General features: G+C 47.5%; 1 protein-coding gene across 3 annotated transcripts in view; it reads right to left on the reverse strand.

Moving 5' to 3' along the window:
• The window catches only part of NEK7 (NIMA related kinase 7), a 225,962-nt gene extending 199,327 nt beyond the window's left edge, over positions 1-26,635 (reverse strand). The window contains exon 1 of one of the 3 annotated variants that reach the window (XM_040359875.1): positions 26,274-26,635. The gene's annotated coding sequence lies outside the window, so the exon portion shown is untranslated. The remainder of the gene's footprint in view (positions 1-26,273) is intronic. The other 2 variants (XM_040359873.1, XM_040359874.1) reach the window with 2 other exon arrangements.
• Between the last annotated feature and the right edge of the window lie 112 nt (positions 26,636-26,747).

A 26,747-nucleotide genomic window follows, 5' to 3' on the forward strand; every position in this document is an offset into this window, starting at 1 on the left:
GGCGATCGTCGGCACGTGCGGGACGCATAAAAGGTGTCCTCCCGGAAGCAGCCCCTGACCTCCACACACGTTTAGAGCCACAGTTTTGAAAAGATCCCTGTATATGGTGCATCAAAGGTACCAATTTTGATCCAAGTAAAAAGGCTTTAGCATTCCTCTACTTACCTTTTGGATGCTTCTAGTTAATCCCAATGGACCTATTCATCCATTTTAGATATTTACCCTTTACCTTGATCAACCACTCACCACACTGTGGGCATGATGATTTGTGGCTTCTTGCGTTTTGGGAGCGATGCCCTTGCGTGTGTTGGAATCTTCGCTGCCTCAGCTCCCGGGGAGGGATACCTCTTGGGACACAGCCCCCACTTACAATATACCAGGTTGCGGTGTAAGCACCCAGAATTGACACTTTGTGTCTGCTGGTTGCACATTATTCAATTCTTATGTTATCATACTCTGTTATTTCAGATGTCCCTTAACATCCACCCCTGATGAAGTAGTATTTACAGAAACGCGTCGGGCACCAAGGATGTAGCTACTTGCCAATAGGACTTTACTTTATCTAATTTTTGAGTCATATCAATTTTACACACCATTTTATACCCCGTTGCTTTGTATTGTCTAGTCCATACAATGTTATTTTTTATTACCAACTTCTGTCACATTTATCATGTTGACTGTTATGTACATATACTATGTAGGTTATGTCATGTGCACATGCTCATGCTACCACTCACAATGTGAGGCATCCGTACTATATACATGTAATAAACTTGACCCTTTTTTTCCCATCTCAACCCCTACCTATCAACTGTCTCATTCAAAGTCCCAAATTCCCCCCCCCTCCTTAACCACTTAAGGACCGCCTCCTGCACATATACGTCAGCAGAATGGCATGGCTGGGCACATGTACGTACAGGTACGTCCTGTACTAGTACCCAGCCGTAGGTCGCGCTCCCGATCGCCGCTGGAGCTGAAGAACGGAGAGAGCCGCGTGTAAACACGGCCTCCCCGTTCTTCACTGTGGCGGCAGCATCGATCATGTCATCCCCTTTATAGGGGGACACAATCGATGACGTCACACCTTCAGCCACACACCACCCTACAGTTGTAAAACACACTTCAGGTCACACATAACCACATCAGCGCCCATTGTGGTCAACTCCCAAACTGCAATTGTCATTTTCACAATAAACAATGCATTTTAAATGCATTTTTTGCTGTGAAAATGACAATGGTCCCAAAAATGTGTCAAAATTGTCCGAAGTGTCCGCCATAATGTCACAGTCACGAAAAAAAAACGCTGAGGAAGAGGAGCCCAGACACTACCGCTGGGAATAGGCCGGGAGGACCCACAGTCTCATATGGAGGAAAAAACAGTAAGAGGGAAGCCCGTCTCCCAGGAACACCAGAGAGATACTGACTCCCCTCACAGAAGTTGTTCCCTTCAGCCGGAGGAAACAAAAACTGAAAACACAAAAACTGGGAAATATTAAAAATTCTTCAGTAATAGATGAATTGGGAAGGAGTATGTGCTCATGGACAGCCATGATTAAGCACTAGCAAGAGTGCAAAACTAGTCGGCTGTCCTGGTTTATGGTTGTGGTGATGATGCATGTTCCTGCTTGAAAATAAAAGACAACTTTTTTGAAAAGTTATTTCGGAGTGCGGCTGTCCATCTCCTTCCTCCTATTGCATGTGCTCTGCAGGGTCTTTAATAAACCCAGGGAGGAGACAGGTGATTCAGTTAACCCCGAAGGAGGTAACTTGAATGTAGTACACACTACTTCGGCATAGTATTGTACCTGTGATTTTAGCATCTGAGATGCAGAAAAGGGTTGCTCTGAAATCCCTGATCCATCCGACTCCTCTGCAGGTGAAATCCCATCCTCATTCTTATTCTCTTCAGATCTTTCTGAAAGAGGGTCAATCACTAAAGGAGATCTGCTTCGCTTTCTATCCATCTTGGAGGACTGAGCGATTAATTTAGCGATCTGTCCTAGTTTTCCCATGGCTGCAAAAAAAGTGTCTTCAGTGACATATGCATGCCCAGGTGCCATAGGAGAAACTTTTGAATGTGTCAAGGACTCCTCCTGTACTGGCAAATCAATGTTTACAGGGAAGGAAGGTACCGAGCAGGTGCAGCCAGAGCCTCCTGTCTCAGGCGGCGTTGTTTTCTTGCTCTTAGTCCCTGATCCCTTTTTAGTGGAAGAAATATTACCAAGCAAGAAGACGAGGTACCAAAATGCATGTATTGCTGTGCTGAGTTTAACATCTAAACATGCAACTTAACACACAGACTAATGCATAGAGTGGGTGTCGCTCATTTGGTAGTGCCCTACCAGCCACTTAGAGCTTACGTGCCCCCAAAGCTGCTGTGTCCCTTGGGAAGATCTGCTGCTGCTGCTGGCCTCCTAAATGGATCTGTGGCTCTTGGAAAATCGACATTCCTTAAAAACGGTGTGCGCGCGCCCGTCTCTCCGCTCCCCTCCCTGTGCCGACAAAAGCATGCCCCCGTGCGTGACCCAGGCACAATGGCGACTGCCTGGGAGCCTTATCCAGATTTCCCCTGCCTTTTGGGGCTTCTTACCGGCGTCTTGTGAGGAGAGCAGCGGTGGCCATGTTCAGCAGAGCTCTGCAGCTGAAGAAGTGCGCTTGTCCAACGGATCTGACACTTTTCTGAATGAGGTGAGATCCCACAGGAAGGAGAGAGCATCCATCCCCAAGGACCCCGTCTCTCTCTCTCCAGTGAGAAAAATGCCAGCAGCTTTCTGTTGAGACTGGAGGCAAAAAGATCCACTGCAGGAAGACCCTATCTTAGCACAATCTCCCGGGAACGTGCCTTGATGTAGCTCCCAACAGCTGGAACTGACGCTCACTCCGCTCAGATAGTCCGCCAGCGTATTCTCTGAACCCCTGATGTGGAGTGCTCGGATTGAGGAGACATTGATTTCTGCCCAGGACAGAATCTGCTGTGATAGAGTTGGAAATGTCTCCAAACGAGTGCCCCCTTGCTTGTTCAGGTACGCCACCGTAGTGGCATTGTCTGAAAAAAACAATAGGCCTTTCGAACCGACCCTCTTGCAGAGCCAAGAGAGCTTTCCCTACAGCTAGTAGTTCCCTGAAATTTGAGGAGCGGCCTGCCTCCTCTGGCAACCAGGCTCCCTGGGCCTGCCAGCCCCGAGAGTGCGCACCCCAGCCCCACAGACTGGCATATGTAGTAACTTTTAATGGAGCATGTTGTGCCCAGTTCTTCTCCCACCAGGAGAGATTGAGAAAATCCTCTCTTGGCAGCTGAACCAGCTGATCTAGAGAATCCTTCCTGCGATCCCAATGGCACAAGAGAAACGCCTGAAGGGGTCTGGAGTGTAATTGGGCCCAGGGTACCTCTGGGATGGCTGCAGTCATTAATCCTAATAACTGCATGATCCGCCGTTTCAAAATGTTCTCCTCTGGAAGAAAAATCTTCTGAGTAACAGAGTCCATTAGAAAACCCAGAAAAAGTATACTCTGGGAGGGCACCAGACAAGACTTCTGTAGGTTGACTTTCCACCCCAGATTCTGAAAGGTCCGCAAAACCAACTGCAGATCCCGGAGTGAAAATGGAATTTTTGTCTCGGGCAAAGATCAGAAAATCGTCCAGATATGGGACGATAGATAGACACTACGTGAAAAAAGGCTACGACTTCGGCCATGATCTTTGTAAAAATTCTGGGCGCTGCAGAGAGATCAAAAAGAAGGGCATTGAACTGCCAATGACTCGGCCCGTTATCCATGAGAATCGCAAATCTGAGGGAACCTTCGGTGGTTCTGGAAGATTGGAACATGAAGATAAGTGTCCTGAAGATCCAGGGTAACCATAAAGACCTCTGGCCACAATACATTCCTTACAGAATAAAATGTTTTCCATCCGGAAACGTCTGTAGAGAATATATTTGTTCAGGATGCTTAAATTGATGACCATCTGGAAGCTTTTTCGATAAAGGTCCCCCCTCCCAAGACTAAAGCCAGATTGCTCGCCTGGATGAATTAATGAGAGCAGAAGACCTAGTTGCAGCTTTCACAGAGGCTGCATCAGCCAAGAAGGCCACTGACTTGGAAATGACCGGGAGAGACTCCCTAATCTCCTCCTGGGGGGGTGTCGGATGAAAGAAGATCATCCAGACGCTGAACCCATACATCCAAATTCCTAGCCACACAGGTGGATACTACAGCTGGACCCAAGGATAAAGCATTCCAGGCCTTATGCAGCAAAGAGCGGCCTTCGAGTCCATTTGCTCTTTAAGGAACCCCAAGTCTTCAAAGGACAGGTCTAATTTTTTAGAAACCTGTGACATAGGGACATCTAGCTTAGGACATTTAAAGAAAGTCTCTTCAATTTCAGATTGAAAAGGAAATCTTCTTTTGTGCCCTTTAGACTGGAACAAACTCCTTTCAGGTTCTTTCCATTCTGAAAGAATCAAATCTTTAAGTGACTGGTGAACCGGGAAAGTCCTTGATTTCCGCCCTGAAGACCCCTATACATTCTATCCTGCAACAGATTGGATTTGCTGTGGCATCTCAACCTGTTCCGAGGCATAAATTGATTTTAAAAGTTCATCAACATCCTCCGCTGCAAAAAAACTTAGGGTTACTCGCCTCCCCCACTGATGCAGAATCCCCATTAGATGAGGAGTTCGGGTTCTCACCTTCTTTCAGATCTGAGGTATAGTGTGAATCACTGATCTCGGACCGAGAAGGGGGTCTAACTGAGGCTGAAGGCACTAGAGTTCTGGGACCAAAGGAAGAAGGCCCCAGACCTGCTGCCCTGTCCAGTCAGCATGTCCTCAGTGTACTCCGCCATTTTCCTTATGAAAATGGCGCCGGAAAGCGCATCACGTGACTTCCAGGTTCCAGCGCCATCTTGCCGCGTCACCGGAAGTCCTCAGACGTCATTTTGGTACACCTCTGTGAAGCCGAGGAGGACAAGGCTTCCACCAGAGTTGGGGAAAAAACCTGAAGGAAGTTGCCACCACTTACACAGGTAAGCAAGTACCTCCAAAAATAGGAAACCCTTCTGGCCGAAAGAACAGGGACTTAACACACCAAGGACTTGGCCACAACCAGTACTGGTCGATGCCATAGCAGGGGGGGTCCGCTAACCACATTTAACAGACCTAGGAAAAACAAAAAACATGTCGTGCTACCGGAGGTTCTGGAAACACAAAACAACTGAGGATCAGAGGAAAGGGAGGAGCCTTTTAAATTGTATCTGATTTGTGTTTCCTGTAGAGGGCGGAGCCAATCATCTCAAGTAGGAAGGTGAGGGGGGAAACGGATCATATACTCCTTTCCAGACTCCTCAATTCTCAGCAAGGGCACCAGACCATATATAATAAAAGAAAAGATCCAAGTGCTCACTGTTTAACAGTAATAAAATTGTAATTGTGTCCAAGCACAAACTACTCGCATTAAAGACGGTTTCATACAGCATGAATTGCAGACATAGGTCCATTTATTTCCAAAGGACAGCAGCGGGTGATGTCATATGCAGCTCCTCCCACATACGCGTTACGTTCCTGTGAACTTCCTCAGGCTCCTTCCTTTGTCAAGGAAGGAGCCTGGAGCTCCACTTTAAATATCACCAAAAGAAAGCTCATTTGTGTGAAGAGAAGGACAACAAATTTATATGGGTAGTATTGCACGACTAAATAATTGTCAAAGTGTTAGAGCGCTGAAATTTGGTCTGGTTAGGAAGGGGCCATTTTTGTGCAGCACTGCGTCGCTTTAACTGACAATTGCAAGGTCATGCGACGCTGTACCCAAACAAAATGTCCTTTTTTCCCCACAAATAGAACTTTCTTTTGGTGGTATATGATCACCTCTGCAAAAAATAAATAAAAATAAGTCTGAAAACAATATATTTTTTAAGCGAATATTGATTGGTTTGCACAAAAGTTATCACGTCTACAAAATATGGCATAGATTTATAGAATTTTTATAATTTTTTTTTACCAGTAATGGCGGTGATCTGCGACATTGCGGCGGACAGATGAGACCCTTTTTTGGGACTATTGACATTTATATGGCGATTAGAGCTAAAAATAGCCACCGATTGATTACTATATAAATGTCACTGGCAGAAAAGGGGTCAACATTAGGGGCGATCAAGGGGTTAAGCATTCCCTGGGGGGGGGGTGTTTTTAACTGTATGGGGGCTGGGCTGACTGGAGGAGGAGAGATCACTGTTCCTAATCAAAGCAGATCTCACTCTACTCCCCTGACAGAACGGGATCCGTTTGTTTACACTGACAGATCCCCTTTCTGCATGTCTCTGGAGCGATCGCGGGTGGCCGTCAGACATCAAGTCTGCAGGACTCGCTGGTTGGCTCCCCTGCTAGCAAAAAATGGTCGCGCGCCCCCCCACAGATCGTTGTGTACACACCCGACTTACAATGATGCAGATTCGCACAGGGGAGCCAACCTGCCGCAGTACAAATGCGGCGGCTGGTCCGTAACTAGTTAAAAAGGAAGTAAAGGCTTCCTCTTTAATTGTACCTGTAGGTAAGCCTATAAGGCTTACCTGTAGGTACTGTAAATATCTCCTAAACTTGCACCGTTTAGGAGATATTTACTGTATTCGCTGCCACCATCAGCACATGGGCACTGAAGGACCTGCTTGTGCCATTTCTTCAGGGACCGTGCCGTGACCAGTGGCTCCAGTGAGCATGCACGAAAGTGACGTTATAGCGATGGAGCCCGCCATGCATACTAGCTCATTATGCCCTTGTCTTGCAGGAGTATTTTTTTTGGGAGGTTTACAACCTTTTAATAAACCTGCAACAGCACCATCTCTGGACGCTATGTGAGGATTCTAAAGATCAACATAGGATAGATGCTGAAGAAAATGAATTATGGTATACCAGCACTTAGAACGCTACATAAAAAGTCACTCAAAAAGCAACCAACATATAAGCAATCTTACAAAATGCATTTAAAGCGGAGCTCCACCCTACTTTACTTAAATATTATCGCTGCAATGTGTTAATTACTAACCCGCATGTTTTTTTTTTTTTTTTTTCGATCCACTGTACCTTAGTAATCCTTTGTTACCGGCCGATTCCTGTATATGGATTCATCGGGTAGCGTGCGGGTATTCCGTCTCTTCCTCGATGCCGCAATGTCTCCTGGGAACAATGACAAAAGTTCCCCAGAGACATCGCGGAGGCATGATGCCGCGAGTTATAGTGGGATTTATAAAAACATGCGGTTTAGTAATTAACACATTGCAGCGATAATATTTAAGCAAAGTTGTAAAGTAGGGTGGAGCTCCGCTTTAAGCATTGAAAGGAAGGTAACTAATCGGCAACAATAATAACCAAAAAGCTCTCAAGAAAAACCCAATACTATAAAGTGTGGCTAAACTTGAGCATCAACTACAGGTTGCAAAACTGTGGTCAAAACTGGATACAGCCTAAACATCTACATTTTATTATAAATATGTATTATCTATTCCTATAGTTCGCTAATCTATCCAAGCTTTGATAAGGTTAAAGCGGGGGTTCACCCTTAGAGGGCACTTTTCCCCCTTAGATTCCTGCTCGTTATTACTAGGGGAATCGGCTATTTATTTTAAAATATGTGCAGTACTTACCCGTTTACGAGACGCATCCTCTCCGTCGCTTCCGGGTATGGGCTTCGGGAATGGGCGTTCCTTCTTGATTGACAGGTTTCCGAGAGGCTTCCGACGGTCGCATCCATCGCGTCACGATTTTCCGAAAGAAGCCGAACGTCGGTGCACAGGCGCAGTATAGAGCCGCGCCGACGTTCGGCTTCTTTCGGCTACGAGTGACGCGATGGATGCGACCGTCGGAAGCCTCTCGGAAGGCTGTCACTCAAGAAGGAACGCCGGCTCCCGAAGACCCATACCCGGAAGCGACGGAAGAAGATGCAGCTCGAAAACGGGTAAGTACTGCACATATTTTAATATAAATAGCCGATTCCCCTAGACCGAACGAGCAGGAAGCTAAGGGGAGATTTTTTTTTTTTTTTTAAATGGGTGAACTCCCGCTTTAATGGTGGTGAAAATAACAATGTTAACTATATAAATGAATATAATGCTTAAAGTGTTAATAAACCCATTATTATGAAAATTGTTCATTTGCTGCCCCCTCCCAGCTTATAAATCTTTTTACAATAAAATATTGCCACTATATACACCTTTTGGGCTGATCTGTATACCACGGTCAGTGATAAACTACAGTTTTTTCCAGTACTGAAAGTTCAGGTAGGAGGAGATTTCCACTGCAGCTTTTATACACACCCACATGTGGGATGCCAAGATCATGTGACCAGGCTATCTCCGAGAACAATTAAATGTTCTCTCCAGCAAAAAATACAAAACTGAGCATGTGCAGGTTGGCTAACCTGCCTGTGTTAGTCGGCTTTCCGCAGATAGAAGTGCAGGAGGGGAAGAATCTGTGCACATAGGATAAAACAGCCTTTTTACACAATGCCTGATTAAACGTTTACGTTCCACAGTGAGTAGAACAAGCATGCTATGCTGCATATACAGCTGATTAAACGTTTAAGTTCCACAGTGAGTAGAACAAGCATGCTATGCTGCATATACAGACATTTTACTGTTGTGGGTTTAGCAACACTTTAAATAAGCAAAGATCTATTTACAAGGAAAGCCAACATAAAAACACCAAGGCTGCTTTCACACTGGGGTGGGCGCTGACGGTAAAATGCTGCTAGTTTTAGCGGTGCTTTACCGTCATTTTGGCGGCACTATTTGGCTGCTAGCAGGGCGCTTTCAACCCCCGCTAGCAGCCGAATAAAGGGTTTAATGTGCATTATAGCGCCACTGCCGAAGCACTTTGCAGGCGCTTCAGCAGCAGTGCCCTTTCATTTCAATGGGCAAGAGCGCCCTAAAGATGCTGTTTGACGTTTTTTTTAAACATCCTGCGAGCACATCGCCCCAGTGTGAAAGCACTCTGGCTTTCACACTGGGACTGCAGGGGGAAGTGTTTTTCAGGCACTATTTTTAGTCCAAAAGCGCCTGAAAAAATAGGATTTTTTGTACTCACCGTAAAATCCTTTTCTTTGTCGTCCATGGACAGACACAGCCTCTTCATTCATGACAAAGTGGGTTATGTTCCCTGTTTACAGGAGAAGACTAGGCAGAACATGTTAGATACATATACATGTCATTTTAAAAACAGAGCTGAACAGCCCCGCCCAGGGGGCGGTCCCTCCGGACATAACCCTCCTCCCAGCAGCATGCAGCCTCAGTTCGTAACAAGCAGTACAAACCCAAAAAAGGAGGGGTGGGTGCTGTGTCCGTCCATGGACGACAAAGAAAAGGATTTTACGGTGAGTACAAAAAATCCTATTTTCTCTTGTCGTCCATGGACGGACACAGCCTCTTCATTCATGACAAAGTGGGACGTCCCCAAGCAGTGTCAAAAAAATGAGGGGTGGGAACAGTATCAGTCAATAAAAAACACACACAACTTCACCCCAAACAGGCAGAGCTCCTCAACGGAGGAGATGCAACTTTAACCACTTGCTTACTGGGCACATAAACCCCCTTCGTTCCCAGGCGAAATCTCAGCGTCCGGCACTGCGTCGCTTTAACTGACAATTGCGCGGTCATGCGACGTGGCTCCCAAACAAAATTGGCGTCCTTTTTTCCCCACAAATAGAGCTTTCTTTTGGTGGTATTTGATCACCTCTGCGGTTTTTATTTTTTGCGCTATAAACAAAAAAAGAGCAACAATTTAAAAAATATATATTTTTTTTTTACTTGTTGCTATAATAAATATCCCATTTTTTTTTTAAAAAAACTTTTTTTTCTCAGTTAAGGCCGATACGTATTTTGACGTATTTTTGTAAAAAAAAAAAAAAAAAAAAAAATCGCAATAAGCGACTGGTTTGCGCAAAAGTTATAGCGCCTACAAAATGGGGAACAGAATTTTGATTTTTTTTATTATTTTTTTTTTTTTACTAGTAATGGCGGCGATCTGCGATTTTTATTGGGACTGGGATATTGCGGCGGACGTATCGGACACTTTTGACACAAATTTGGCGCCATTCACATTTATACAGCGATCAGTGCTATAAAAATGCACGAATTACTGTATAAATGTGACTGGCAGTGAAGGGGTTAACACTAGGGGGTGAGGAAGGGGTTAACTGTGTAGCCTGGGTGTGTTATAACTGTGTGGGGGGAGGGGGGTGACTGATGCTGTGTCTCTATGTACAAGAGACACAGATCGGTCTCCTCTCTCCCTGACAGGACGTGGAGCTCTGTGTTTACACACAGAGCTCCACGTCCCTGCTGTCACCTGCCGTGTCACCGACGATCGCGTGTACCCGGCGGACATCGCGGCCGCCAGGTACACGCATCGGGTCTTCGGCGATGCGTCGGGACAGTTTTTACCCGCCGCGCGCCACCCAGTGGCGCGCGCGGGTAATGCACATAAAAGGCCGTGTTTAAACGGCCACTTGGCACTTGAGAGCCGCGCTGCAGACGTATTTCGTCTATAGCGCGGATCTCAAGTGGTTAAACAGCCGCCTGCAAAATCTTGCGGCCGAAGGAAGCATCTGAAGATGCACTCACATCAACCTTGTAAAATTTTGAGAAAGTCTGAACGGACGACCAAGTCGCCGCCTTACACACCTGAGAGACAGACGCCTGATGTCGGAAAGCCCAGGAAGCACCAATTGCCCTGGTGGAATGTGCCGTGACCGGAAACGGGGGCGCCCGCCCCCTAAGAGCATAAGCCTGTATGACAATCTGTCTGATCCACCGAGAAATGGTGGCAGATGAGACCGCCAGGCCCCTTTGTGGACCAGATACCGACACAAAAAGTGAGTCCGACCTCCGAAACGGAGCCGTAGCTGACAGGTACACCTGCAGAGCGCGTACCACATCCAAGGAATGAAGTGCAACCTCCCTAGGATGCACCGGCTTAGGGCACAAGGACGGAAGTACAATGTCCTCGTTAAGGTGAAAAGATGAAATCACCTTCGGAAGAAAGGAAGGTCGCGGACGTAACACCACCTTGTCCCTATGGAGAACTAAGTATGGTGACTTGCAGGACAAGGCCGCCAGCTCAGAAACCCTTCTGACAGATGTAATCGCCACCAAGAAGGCCACCTTCTGGGAAAGCGTCAAGAGAGGGATCTCTCTGATGTCCTCGAAGGGAGATTTCTGAAGAACCGAGAGCACCAGATTCAAATCCCATGGGGGAAGAGGTGGTCTCAAAGGGGGAAGAATATGACGAACCCCCTGCACAAAAGTACCCACCAGCGAATGGGCCGCCAAAGGCCGCTGAAAGAACACAGCCAGGGCTGAAATCTGACCCTTAATGGTGCTTAAGGCGAGCTTTTGATCCACGCCACGCTGTAAAAACAGCAGGATTCTGGATACCAAATACACCCGTGGACGCCAACCCATCTCCTCGCACATAGAGATGTAGGCCTTCCAAGTGCGATGGTAAGTCTTCCTAGAGGAAGACTTCCTAGCCCGCAGCATAGTTGGAATGACCGAGTCGGAAAGACCTCGGTCCCTTAAAACCTGGCTTTCAATAGCCATGCCGTTAAAGCCAGCGACTGTAAAGCAGGATGGAGTATAGGACCTTGGGACAGTAGGTCCTCCCGCACTGGCAGCCGCCAGGGCGTATCCGCCACTAGGCGCACGAGATCGACGTACCACGGAAGCCGGGGCCAATCCGGGGCAATCAGGATCATCGGGATCCCCTCGGCCTCCACTCTGCGGAGCAGTCGAGGCAGCAACTTCAGTGGGGGAAATGCATAGATCAATCGATACTGACCCCATGGAGCTACCAACGCGTCTGACGCGTCTGCCCAGGGATCCCTGGACCTGGCCACGAACCTCGACACCTTGCGGTTGAGACGAGAGGCCAAGAGATCCACATCCGGATATCCCCATCTCCTGCAAATGAGTTGAAACACCTCCTGATGCAACGACCATTCTCCCTGGTCCAACATCTGGCGACTCAGGTAGTCTGCCTGCCAGTTCTCCATGCCTGGGATGTAGACAGCCGACAGAGCCGGCACGCTTCTTTCTGCCCACCTTAGGATGTGAGCGACCTCGGACGCTGCAGTCGAGCTTCGGGTTCCCCCTTGATGGTCGATATAAGCCACCGCCGTGGCGTTGTCCGACTGAATCCTGATCGGGCGGCCCTGTAACCTCCTTGACCACGAGGAGAGGCAAAGCCTGATTGCCCGAAGTTCCAAAACATTGATCGGTAGACGGGACTCTGCTAGGGTCCAACGACCCTGGGCCGACTGGACCCCCCAGACGCCCCCCAAGCCCGAGAGGCTGGCATCCGTCGTAACCACCGTCCACTGGAGGGGGAGAAAAGACTTCCCTGCTCGAAGAGCCGGGGACCTCAACCACCAATTCAGAGAAGTCCTGACCAGATTGCTGACCTGAATCTGACGATCCAGAGACGATGGGGATCTGTTCCACTTGGACAGGATCTCCCTCTGTAGTACTCGGGTATGGAACTGGGTGTACGGTACCGCCTCGAACGAGGCTACCATGAGGCCCAGAACCCGCATACAAAACCGAAGAGACGACCACTTTCGGGATGTCAAAACTCTCACAGCAGACTGGAGCGTCTGCAATTTTTCCAGGGGTAGAAAAACCCTCGCCATTGAGGAGTCCAGAATCAGTCCCAGGTATTCCAAGCGCTGAGTCGGAACCAGGACCGACTTCTGAATGTTCAAGAGCCACCCGAATTCAAAGCCTTGAGGTCCAGGATCGGACGGACCCCGTCCTTCTTCGGGACCACAAACAGATTCGAGTAAAAACCCTGAAACCTCTCGTCCTACGGAACAGTTAAAATTACTCCACAACCTAGCAGGTCCCTTACTGCCCCCAACAGGGCAGCCCGACGAGCTGGTAGGAGAGGGAGACTTGAGGGAAAGAATCTGTTCGGGGGATAGGAAAGAAACTCTATTTTGTACCCCGAAGAGACCACCTCGCAGACCCATCGGTCGGAGAGCAGAGAGGTCCACCGAGCTGTGAACCTGCGAAGCCGTCCCCCCACCCATGAGTTGGGCGGGGGCAGGCCTTCATGCAGTTGTGGGCTTAGGTGTCGGCTTGTTTGGCTTACGCACCCAGGGACGTTTGTCCCGCAGCTGAGCCCCTGTCGGGCTGGGAGGGTTTACCTGCGGGCCCTGACTGACGAAAAAAGCGCTTCTGTGCGGGAAAAGAAGGACCCGGCTTGCGGCGGGGTTCCTTCCCCTTGGAGGACTGAGGGAGGAAAGTGCTTTTCCCTCCTGTGACATCTTTGATAATGTCGTCCAGAGAAGACCCAAAAAGCCTCTCACCCTTGAAGGGCAAATCCGCCAGGGCCTTCTTAGAGGCCTGGTCCGCAGACCAGCATTTTAGCCAAAGGAGGCGGCGTAAAACCACCGCCGAGACAGAGGCCCTGGATACCAAGGGTGCTGCATCTAGCGAAGCGTCACAAACATAGACAAGGCCCTGGACCAGTTGGTCAGCCAGTCTAATTACCTCGGATGGGAGCTGGTGCTCCTCCGCAGCCTGGCGCAAAATCTTTGCCCACTCAGTAAGTGTCTGAGACACCAGGGCAGTGGCCACAATAGGCCGCAAGGCAGACCCCAGCATGGTAAACATGGAGCGGGTCAGTGCTTCAGATCTTCTATCAGTCTGATCCTTAAAAGCAGGAACTTCCTCTACAGGGAGAGTGGTCACCTTGTTTAACCGGGCGACCGGAGGGTCCACCACCGGAGGAGAAGCCCACTTTAAGACGTTCTCCTCAAAGGGATATCGAACCGCCAGGCGGTGAGGGACTACAAAAGCCTTCTGCGGCTTTTCCCATTCCGCATCAATGAATTTATCAAAGAAGGGCACATAAGGAAAAACCTTAACAGAGCGGTCTAATTTGTGAGAACCAAAAGAGACCGAGCCCTCAGCGGATACCTCAGCTGTACTATCTAGCTTAAGGGAGTCCCTTACAGCATTGATAAGCTCCCTGACAAGTGCCTTATCATGCCCAGACCCAGTTACAGTGTCTTCCTCAGGAAGGTCCTGGTCCACGTCTTCAGATACAACAGAACCAGGCACCTGCGCAGCCAGGTCCTGGTCTGAGTCTGAACATTCCCCTGGGGATAGCGGAGGGAGGGGGCGCTTTTTACCCCCTTTACTGCCACATGCCGCTTTCACCCTGGCCACAAATGTCTCCAGGACTGCCGACAAGGAGTCTATAGTGAGTGCAGAAGCAGAGGTACCAGCTGCCTCTGCCATGCTGGGGGGAAGTAGGACTAGATACTGACTCCTTTAAACCCGAGGAAAAAAACTCCCAGGGCCCAGTTCAGAATGAACACAAAAGCCACCCACCACTCCTGCTGCGCTGACCGGGGGGGGGGGGGTGTACAGGGGACTCACCACCGGAGAAGAACTGCTCCGCGCCGCTGCCCGTGTCCCGCACACAGCGTGTGTGATGTGTGGAGAAGTCGTGAGGTAGTGGAATGCTGTGAGGAGAACGGCGTTGCGCGCCGTGAAAACCACCGCTAGAGGCCGATACTCAAGCAAGATGGCCGCCGAGCGTCCACATGGAGCCTGGTGCGGCTACAGCAAAATGGCCGCCAATGGGATTTTCAATGCTAATTGAAAACCCACTAAAAAATGGCTCCAGCGCCGCCAGAACGCGGCAAACACAGCATTTAAAAAGGGGAGAAAGCCAGGAAAGGCTGCTCAGCCCCCAAACCTTAAAAAAGTGACACTCCAAAGTAAAAAGAAAAAAGAAACACATAGGCCAGGCGCACAGTACACTCCACCAGGTGTCCCCACTCCCGCCCCATCCCGACAGCATGCACAGCAGAGGGAAAAAAGGGGAGCAGGGAAGGGAGGATACCCAAACCCCAGGAATGCCCAGCTGTACCACCCCACCTCAGAGGGAGGGACTGTACTTACCCGTCCTTGCGACGACTCACTGGTGCATTCCAGACAGGCATACAACCGCAATGGAGGTAGCCGTCAGCCCGGTCCACTGTGAGTGAGACAACACTACAGCTCAGTCATGTGCGGACCTCGGAGCAAAGCTCACTGGCCCCCCCAGGAGTCATGGGGCATGTCGTGGCAGACCCAGCCTCTTTGCAAGGGTGTGCCCACGCTCGCTGGCCGAACTGAGACTACAAGGATCTATAATATCCAGCCTGTCTCTCAGCCGACGGTTGTAGAAAAATAAAAATAAATAGAAAAATAAAACAAAATCCTTCTTCGGGCGTTTGGGCCCAAAGGGAGCCATACGTCCTTCTCCTTTGCTAGGCAGAACGAAACTGAGGCTGCATGCTGCTGGGAGGAGGGTTATGTCAGGAGGGACCGCCCCCTGGGCGGGGCTGTTCAGCTCTGTTTTTAAAATGACATGTATATGTATCTAACATGTTCTGCCTAGTCCTCTCCTGTAAACAGGGAACATAACCCACTTTGTCATGAATGAAGAGGCTGTGTCCGTCCATGGACGACAAGAGAAAACACCCCAGTGTGAAAGGGGTCCAATATACTACTACAGAGCATATAAAACAAACAAAAAAAAAAAAAAAATAGATGACACTTTACTTATGGTCATCCCCAATATTTTGGGTCTCTTGGCTGGGCTCAATGGGAAAAGAGAGCCTCATCATATAGAGGACCACAGACCAGAAGTTTTTTTTTTCCCCAGAGGGTACAGAGGACGACTCCCAATAATGAGAGAGGACAACGGTCACATGGATGGCGGCAACCTTTCAGATACCCACCCCTGAACCAATACCAAGGTGGTCAACAAGGATGGAATCCAAGAACAAACAGGAATATGAAAAGGAGTAATGAACGAATGGGAACAAGGGGACAACGAATGGGAAGAACGGAGATAACAGATGTACAGACCCCAGAGATGGGAAAGAGGAAACGAACAAGAGGAAAACGAGGTGGTATCAAGAAAAAGAAGACGAGAATATTAGGAGGGGGCATTTTTAATTTAAGTGAAGTCATTTTTAATGAAGAGGAAATGAAAGCTTTGGACTTGGGACTAAAATATTCCCCAGATAAGGAATTAGATAAATTCGAAGTATACATAGATCTACAGAAATTCATAAGAAAAATGGACATAGACATTTTTTGCAAACAAGGAATGCAAACAAGGAAACAGCACTACTACGTGTACACATTCTAATCTGAGAAATAATTAGACTTTCAACCCAAAAACAGCAGAACAGAATGAAAGTCTATTAGTGTTTAGAAAAATGATGGAAGAGGATATTAGGAACCTAAAAGTAAACAAGTCCAAACGAAACAACATTTGGAAGACTATTAAAGAAAGAGAGAAGAAAAACATAATCATCAGGCCCGCTGACAAGGGGGGGGGGGGGGGGAGGAGGAGGACTGGTCATCCTTAACAAGACTATGAAACAGAAATGAATAAACTTCTAAATGTCGCAGACACATAAGAAGCTGAAGTCGAATCCAAATAGAGAATATGAAAAAAAATTAAAGGCCTTTGTGCAGAAAGGAAAATTTATGGGCATACTCACAAAAAAAGAAGCCAAATTTCTAACTCCAGAAGCAGCAAAAACACCATTTACTATGTCCCCAAGATCCAAAATAATCCACCGGGGAGACCAATTATAATTGAAATCTATTCACTGTTCTCGAGATTAGGAGCTTATATCGATGGGTTTCTACAACCATTATTGAAGGAGGGACCATCATATCTTAAAGATAGTAGACAACTAATTAATGATTTAAAAAATGGAGAGGTAGAGGAAAGTGATATATTGGTCACTATAGATGTAAATTCACTGTACACGAATATAGTCCAAGGAGGATGGCATCCAAAGCGTTGAATGGGCTTTATACAACCAACCAGACGCCAATGAAGCAGGAGCAGATACAGTATATTATAGAAGGTCATAATTATTTTTGGCACAAGGGGGAATTTTTTACCCAAACCAAAGGCGTGGCTATGGGGGCTAAGTATGCCCCCAGTGTAGCCAACATTTTTTTAAACCATTGGGAGGCCGAACAAATACAAAGTACCCGAAGAGCAAATATTAAAATGTACAGAAGGTACATAGATATTTTAATTGTTTGGGGGGGGGGGGGGGACAGGACAAACTACAATCTTTCTTTGATGAAATCACAATGCCTATGGGATCACGTTCTCAGGAACTTGGAATAAACAATAGACTATTTGGATTTAAAATTGTTCAAGGAAAATATCAAACACCAGAACTTTTTTCAAGAAAATGGATAGAAATGACTATATCCCCACCAAAAGCTGCCACCTTAGACAATGGATAAGCAATATCCCAAAGGGACAGTTAATGAGAATTTACAGAAATTGTAGCAGTGCCAATGACTTTGAAATTCAGGCAAATTCTATCATTGAAACATTTGTAGAAAAGGATACAAGAAGAAAGAAATGGAAGCGCTCAAGGAGAAAGTCAAGAAAATGAACAGAGACCTTTTGACAACAGAGGTAACAAAAAAGAAAAGAAAAGCTATTGATATGGCTTTCCTAACAGGATACAACATAAGGACCTTGAGACGATAATTAAGAAACATTGGCCCATTCTACATTCAGATAAAACTCTGAAAACTCTAATACCAAACAGGCCTTCCTTCATCTACCGATGGGCACCAAACCTCAGAAACCAACTAGTACATAACGCATTGGACCCTCCAAAACAGATTAAAATCTTTAAAAATCTTAAAGGGTTCCATAAATATGGGAGAGGTCTCCCCTGTAGGGTTGGTAGGAAAACCAATAAGAAAAAAGTCGACTTCACCTCTACATCAAATGGATCAAGATATCAGATCAAACAACTAATAACATGCAACAGCACACATGTGACCTACGTCATTGAATGTCCATGAAAAAAAAAATACGTAGGAAGAACCACTAGGGAGCTGCATGTAAGAATCCGAGAACACATTGCTAACATAAAGAAAGGGTTCAATAAGCACAGTGTCTTGAGACATTTTAGGGACTATCACAATAAAGATCCCACAAGCATGACTTTTTATATATTAAAAATATATTCATCTATTTAATATAATTTTATTAATTTTCAATGCAATATAGGTGCACTCTAGGAGGTAGCTGCAGTATCACATACGTTTTATATGCACTTAACGCAAGCCTCTATGCATTCGTGCCACATGCGTTTATAACTTGCAGTTCGTCTGTTCATCAGTGTTCATCAGTCTTAATTTAATTTTAATAATTGGGGATTTAGCATGTCTTTTATATATGTGTTAAGTTTACATATGTGGCATATGTCTTATTAAGTTCTCGATAACTGGAATGACTCACACAGCGTCTGCTAAAAATAGCAGGTGTTTACATACAACTGGCACCAATCTGGTCTTCAGTCTGTAAAATCTTAGCAAAGATGGCCCCCCGACAATAGGCATCCAAGTGGGAGGACGTCGGTCCTCATAACCACAGGGAAGATGGTGGCCGTAGCTATGACGCTATGTGAGAATAACAATAATAAAAGGGAAGTGAGTGTGACGGTCTGCACGCTCCAGACAACGTCACTACGACGAAACCGGAAGAGCGGATAGACGCAGTCTACACACACTTCTGTGGATGTATATCTTTTACACTGCTCGTTTTACATTGCCAAATTGTGAGTACCTAGCGTTTTACTAATAAAGTACAACATTTTTATTACGGTATCACACTATTGGGACCCATTCTTCTTGTACATGAGCCTAAACTGGATATTGAAAGGATTACACAGGGGAACAAGGATTTGCCAGAGTGCGGCACAGGGCACACATACTGTGAATGCTTTCTGCCCCAGGAGGGGGATATGTTCTGGTGAGTGCGGGCCATGTCAGAGCACGGATAAAGGGGACACAGTGTGGAACACAGCAAGAAATTGAAACGCAGCACTTTTGCATGGAACATACAGCACTTTTTTTAACCCAGCACGAAGCATTTTCATGCAACACTCTGCACTTAAATTATATATGGACTATTTATTTATCAATGGTTTTCACTAAAGCATTTGTGATATATGCAAGCACCATTACATGCACTTTAGGAGTGTGTTTTTTATCATTTATTATCAGTATTATTATTTTTGATGGCATTTATATACGTTTTTTTATGTCATAGGACAGCACATATTTAATGTATTTTATTTTAGGGAGGCGCCAGCACCTGCTAATTATTCTATTCTATTTCATATCCCACCTTGGTGGGATAAATACGTAGGGGCAGCCACCTCAGAAATCCTTTTTTTTACTCCATATATTGGTATATGCACACAAATACCCTCTGCCCGCCCATATGTAGTCCTCTGTCCAATGATACGATAGAGGCCGTTTTTCCTAATCACCAAGAAGTATATCCTTCCCCCCTCTCCAAAACATCTTCCAGGAAGTATGTTGCAGTCTCCACCAGGTGACAGCATTAGTTCATGAACCACTGCTTTGACCCAGGTCATTCTGGCACTCTCCTACAATGCAATTTTTATGACACACGGTATTTGTGCAACAATTTTTCCATACGCAATTTTTTTTTGAAAAAAAAAAAAAAAAAAAGTAAATTTAGCCCAATTTTGGGGAAAACAGAACTGCATCACCCATAGATTGGCAAAAATGCTTCATTCTGACACACAAGCTCTCCTTGGCAAGAAACAGGGATTAAGTTGATAACCAGATGGTACAGATGCCCAATAACAATTAAGCATCGCCAACAATCGTCTGAAGAGGACGGATTGAAGTGTCTAAACTCTAGAGGGACCCTACTCCACATCTGGTGGGACTGCCCTACTATACGGCAAAAAAAATCTTTGAACTGTATTGCAAACTGATGGCGACAGCTCTCCAACCCCCTATAGAAGTAGCTCTCCTATCTATAATTCTGGGACCTCTGAAATCAAGAAAGATGTGCTACGCCATTTTCTGGCCACGGCTGTAATTCCACGACATTGGTAGTCAACCGACATACCTTCCCTGGGTGATTGGGATGTCGAAGTAGACCATATTAGAAACCTGGAATGTTTTCTGGCTCAGGAAAATGATAAAGGAGGATCAGTTCTCTGTTAAGTGGACCTCTTGGTCCATGTTCTGATACTGCCACCACATCCTAGCCCAGATGGAGCGCCCTCTCCTCTTTCTTCCTAACCCGACACTATTCTCTCTTTACCCTATATCCTTGTTTAAATATGCTTTACTCAAACACATCTGCTTTCAGTGCAGTAGATGAGCAATATTTTCCTTTTTTTATGTAATGCCACATGATCCATAAGGGATATAATATATGCGAGTGATGATCTTTCTATAAGTATTACTTTGTTCTAACAATAATATGATCCGGTACTGTGTGTAACAATGTGGCCTTCATGCAACAAACCTAGGATTATTATTTTCACCTTAATGTGCATCCAGAGCAATGGCCGACAAGCTTTTGAACAATGGCCGACAAGTGCTCATTGGACATACCGCTTCTATGTTTTTCTACTTGATAATATATCCATGTGTTACATTGTTTGTTAACTAACCTTGAGTACTCAAAATAATATAGAGCTAAAAAAATATTTTTGCTAAAAATACATTATCTTTTTTTCAACCAGACTGTGTAACTATTAAGCAGCAGAAAATTACACTTTTCTTTTTTTCTTGGAATTCCTTCTCATTCATCCTCATTGTGGTATACAGACAACATCTAACATGTTTGTAAACTGTCAAAGGTAAACACCTGATTTCCTCATACATCAGGACAAAATATCCCCTACTTAGACTGGGATGTTTGGGGATGTACCCATTTTCACTGCATTTGCCTCTCTTCCTCTCCATCTACCTCAGGGCCGGATCACCCCAGAAAACGGAGTGGGAAAGGCACATTCTGAGCACATTTCAGGTGCAGGTGACCACACTGCCCTTGCCATCTGCATGAGTGTGCTAATTAGTTGTACCCCAAGTACAGATCGCAACGCAGTGCCTTTGGGGGTACCAAATCGCGTATTAGCATGTCTTTTGTGTGGTGTGATGCAAAATGAAGGAAAAACGTTCTGGACAGCCGCACTCCAAAAATAAAAATTGCTTTCATTTTAAAATCCAAAAACACACAAAAATCATGCCACAGTGTGAGTGTGAACTGGCGCTCAAATTTAACCTCTCAAGCAGGCACACAATGGTAAGCACCACTTCATTTTAATTACACAGCTCTATCTCATTGCCCAGAAACTATGAATATAAAAGGCAGTGCAGCGCTGTTAATAGTGATATTTAAATACAATTAAGTAAAAACCGTGAAACAAAAAACTCTTTGATAAGAGAAAGAATCCAATTGGATATATTAAATTAGTGAGTGATAAAAATAAACAGCAAAGTCCATTTAAAAACCCAAAAATTAAAAAGTGTTTCAATCTGGTGTGAAAAAACAAATCCTTAGTTAACAAGATGTGATGATATCTTGATTGCTGTGAGAAGGTGTTCACCCATGCAATTCGTGAAGTAAGGATTAACCGCTTACCGGAGGTAAAGACTGTTTTCCACCAGTCCTATAGAGCCTATGGGAAGTCTGGTCTCCCAATACCCTTTCAGCAATAATTACACCTCAGCAATCGATCCGGGTATCCTGTTTCTTGCTGTGGCCACAGCTACACCATGGGTACAGTTTCCCAGCCTTTAAATCTACTTTAAATGGATGTTTAGCTGCAATAACTGGAGTCACCTGTGACGTGCTGCATGCACGGGCCACTATGACTCTCAGTCCTTGGATTATTTATTGCCCAGAAACTACCAAGGTAAAAGAGGAGGTGCCTGGGGAGTAACTTCCCCCCCCCCCCCCCCCCCCCCCAAAAAAATGGGATACTGAGAACGAAAAACACCTGCAACTATAGACGCAGCTAAACTCATTTACAAACCACAACTATTTGAAGAAAATATTCCAACTTTATCAACTGCAGATTGATAAAGTGTGTTTAGCAGCGGTCAGATACAAACGTGTGAATGTAGCCTTAGATGTATGTAAGGCTGGGTTCACACTACGATTTTCCCGTCCGTCAGCCGCATACGATTTCAGTATTGAAAACGTACGGGCCCGTACGGGAAAACGCATACATAGACAATGCATTGCAAATCGTATGCACTCAGATGCATCCGGGTGCGTACGATTTGCTGGCAAAACGTTTTTTAACAGTACGCAAAACCGTGTTCAACCACGGTTTTGCGGCCGTTTTTGAAACCATATGGCAAACGCATACGTTTTTTTTTAACATTAAAGTCAGTGGAAAACGCACATATGTGCGGTTCCATACGTTTACGTCCGTTTCAGCCGCATACGTTTTTTCATATAAATCGTATGCGGCTGACGGACGGGAAAATCGTAGTGTGAACCCAGCCTAACAGGGGCACCTCTCCTGTTGATCACCAATAAAAAAGGGGGGGGAGAGTGCCTCCCCCACAGACAACCAAAGCGGAGGGGGGGGGAATCTCTCCCACTGACCAAAGAGAGGGAAGGACCCACCAACGTAAACAGTCACCCTTCACACTGATCATTAATGTATGATGGGGGGCAGAATTTCTCCAATAGACACCACAATTTCTTAAGTCCATGCTTATTTCCTGGTCATTGTTAACCACTTAACCCCCGGACCATATTGCGAGCACTTTTTGCGATTCGGCACTGCGTCGCTTTAACTGACAATTGTGCGGTCGTGCGACGTGGCTCCCAAACAAAATTGGCACCCTTTTTTCCCCCACCTCTGCGCTATAAACAAATAGAGCAACAATTTTGAAAAAAAAATTATATTTTTTACTTTTTGCTATATTAAATATCCCCCAAACATATATATAAAAAAAAATTTCCTCAGTTTAGGCCGATACGTATTCTTCTACATATTTTTAGTAAAGAAAAAAAATAAGCGTTAATTGATTGGTTTGCGCAAAAGTTATAGCGTTTACAAAATAGGGGGTATTTTTATGCCATTTTTATTAATATTTTTTTTTTACTAATAATGGCGGCGATCAGCGATTTTTTTTCGGTACTGCGACATTATGGCGGACACTTCGGACACTTGACACATTTTTGGGACCATTGGCATTTTTATAGAGATCAGTGCTATAAAAATGCATTGGATTACTATAAAAATGCCACTGGCAGTGAAGGGGTTAACACTAGGGGGCGGAGAAGGGGTTAAGTATGTTCCCTGGGTGTGTTCTAACTGTAGGGAGGGTGGACTGACATGGGGAAATGACTGATCTTCTGTTCATACATTGTATGAACAGAAGATCAGCATTTCTCTCCCTGACAGGACCGGGAGCTGTGTGTTTACACACACAGCTCCCGGTCCTCGCTCTGTAACGAGCGGCCGCGCACGGGAGTCGGCGTAGAGCTACGGGATCTCGCGCAGGGGAGCCGACCTGCAGCAGCTGGTCGGCAAGCAGTTAAAGGAGAAGAACAGCCAAAGCTCATTTCGTTCTGCACTCTTGTAACCTGTTTTCAGCAGACAGTGGGCTGAAGCCTGCTGTCGGCTAACTTCACAGAGCTGGTTCAAACTAGGGAAAGATTGAGACATTATGATCAGGATCCACCCACAACACTAGACCAGCACCTGGCTCAGCCTCTCAGGGAGCCGCTGAGAGCCTGAGCCAGACATTCCCGCTCCCTCCACAGCCCAGCGCTCCAGTGAGAGCGGGAAAGGGGGGCAGAGAGCGTTGCCCAACAGTCACCAGCTCTCTGCTCACAAAGCTGTGAGAACCAAGTGATCAGCTGTGTTTGATTCCTCAGTTCTCAGTCTTAGAGCCAGCAGGAGATTGATGCTGCATCTACCTAGGCAACAACCATTTCACTTATTACTGAAAGTCATATATAGAGCTGTGGGGTCGACGAGAAAATTTTGGATAGCTACAACACCATGGTCAGTACCAGGGTTCCCGACAGCTGGAATTAACCTCCACGTTCCCCCAATGGTGAGATGTGTGCACAGGTCTCCTCTCACCATCATGTGGATATTATCAGGGCACAGGTGCCCCCCATCGTGTCAGTATCAGAGCAGACAGGGCCCCCCCCATCGTATCAGGGCACGGCCGACGGGGGTCCCCCCATCATGTCAGTATCAGGGCACAGCTGACCGACGGGGGTCCCCCCATCATGTCAGTATCAGGGCACAGCTGACCGACGGGGGTCCCCCCATCATGTCAGGGCACAGCTGACCGACGGGGGTCCCCCCATCATGTCAGGGCACAGCTGACCGACGGGGGTCCCCCCATCATGTCAGTATCAGGGCACAGCTAGTGGTAGTTCCAATCAGGGCTGCCATCAGGGGGGTACAGGCAGTACACCTGTAAGGGGTCCGGAGGTCCCCATGGCCCCAGATGGCAACCCCGTTTTTTTTTATTTATTTTTTATAAAAAAAAATATATATTTTCTTTTAATATATTTTTATTTTATTAAAAAGGGACAATTTTTTTTTTTTTAGGGGTCCAGAGGTCCCCAGGGGGCAGGAGATCCCCAGGGCCCTGGATGACAACCCCCCCATCATATCAGTATCAGGGCACAGCTGACAGGGGGGCCCCCCATCATGTCAGTATCAGGGCACAGCTGACTGGGGTCCCCCCCCATCATGTCAGTATCAGGGCACAGCTGACTGACGGGGGTCCCCCCCATCATGTCAGTATCAGGGCACAGCTGACTGGGGTCCCCCCCCATCATGTCAGTATCAGGGCACAGCTGACTGGGGTCCCCCCCCCATCATGTCAGTATCAGGGCACAGCTGACTGGGGTCCCCCCCCCCATCATGTCAGTATCAGGGCACAGCTGACTGGGGTCCCCCCCCCCCCATCATGTCAGTATCAGAGCACAGCTGACTGGGGTCCCCCCCCCCCATCATGTCAGTATCAGAGCACAGCTGACTGGGGTCCCCCCCCCCCCTCATGTCAGTATCAGGGCACAGCTGACTGGGGTCCCCCCCCCCCATCATGTCAGTATCAGGGCACAGCTGACTGGGGTCCCCCCCCCATCATGTCAGTATCAGGGCACAGCTGACTGGGGTCCCCCCCCCATCATGTCAGTATCAGGGCACAGCTGACTGGGGTCCCCCCCCCCATCATGTCAGTATCAGGGCACAGCTGACTGGGGTCCCCCCCCCCATCATGTCAGTATCAGGGCACAGCTGACTGGGGTCCCCCCCCCCCATCATGTTAGTATCAGGGTCCCCCCATCATGTCAGTATCAGGGCACAGCTGACTGGGGTCCCCCCCCCATCATGTCAGTATCAGGGTCCCCCCCATCATGTCAGTATCAGGGCACAGCTGACTGGGGTCCCCCCCCCATCATGTCAGTATCAGGGTCCCCCCATCATGTCAGTATCAGGGCACAGCTGACTGGGGTCCCCCCCCATCATGTCAGTATCAGGGCACAGCTGACGGGGGTCCCCCCATCATGTCAGTATCAGGGCACAGCTGACGGGGGTCCCCCCATCATGTCAGTATCAGGGCACATCTGACGGGGGTCCCCCCATCATGTCAGTATCAGGGCACATCTGACGGGGGTCCCCCCATCATGTCAGTATCAGGGCACATCTGACGGGGGTCCCCCCATCATGTCAGTATCAGGGCACATCTGACGGGGGTCCCCCCATCATGTCAGTATCAGGGCACATCTGACGGGGGTCCCCCCATCATGTCAGTATCAGGGCACAGCTGACGGGGGTCCCCCCATCATGTCAGTATCAGGGCACAGCTGACGGGGGTCCCCCCATCATGTCAGTATCAGGGCACAGCTGACGGGGGTCCCCCCATCATGTCAGTATCAGGGCACATCTGACGGGGGTCCCCCCATCATGTCAGTATCAGGGCACATCTGACAGGGGTCCCCCCATCATGTCAGTATCAGGGCACATCTGACGGGGGTCCCCCCATCATGTCAGTATCAGGGCACAGCTGACGGGGGTCCCCCCATCATGTCAGTATCAGGGCACAGCTGACAGGGGTCCCCCCATCATGTCAGTATCAGTGCACAGCTGACAGGGGTCCCGTCACAGGTGATGTTACAGAGGACACTCCGGGTGGTCAGGGTGACAGGACAAGGCCAGGTACACACAGTGCCCTTCCCCTCGGTGTGTGTGGTCAGGGAGTTCTCGTATTCTCCTGGGAGACCGCACACACAACATGCGTAATGATGACAGTCTCCGCACAAACTTCCAGGAAGCTTTCTTCCTCGTCCTCCACCACCACTACTACACGGCTCACAACTCCAGAACAAGTACGAGGCAGGCCCGGCTCTCACCTGTACAGACCGCCGCCGTTCCGGGTTATCCAGTCACCGCACGTACACACCGAACAGCCACCTGCACCGCGGGCCGCACAACTCCTCACAGCGGAGCGCGGCCTCCAACTGACGGCCACGGCATCCCAGCATGCGCAGCGTCCGAAGGGGGCGGGGATTAGAGGGAAGCGAGCGGTGACTCTGATGGAATGTGGAGCCGCGCACGATGTGAGAGGAGAGTGAGGGAAACTTTTACATTGCGCACACCTGCGCATCCCTATGGCGATAACAGTACAGTACAGAAGAACAGCTCGCCGCCGTTCTGTGTATTGGAGCCCCGCTCCTTTTTTTCTTTGGGTCTTCGAAACCATGGCTTCATTGGTGCCGCTCCGTATTTCGGTGCGGCTCGGATCACGTCACGTGTCCTGGCTGTGGGGTCACGTGACGTCGGGTAGCGGGAGGTGTGTGTGTGTTTTCTCCTAACCTTTTTCTCTG

Source organism: Rana temporaria, chromosome 7 (genome assembly GCF_905171775.1).
Source record: "Rana temporaria chromosome 7, aRanTem1.1, whole genome shotgun sequence".
In the NCBI taxonomy this organism is placed as follows: Eukaryota; Metazoa; Chordata; class Amphibia; order Anura; family Ranidae; genus Rana; species Rana temporaria.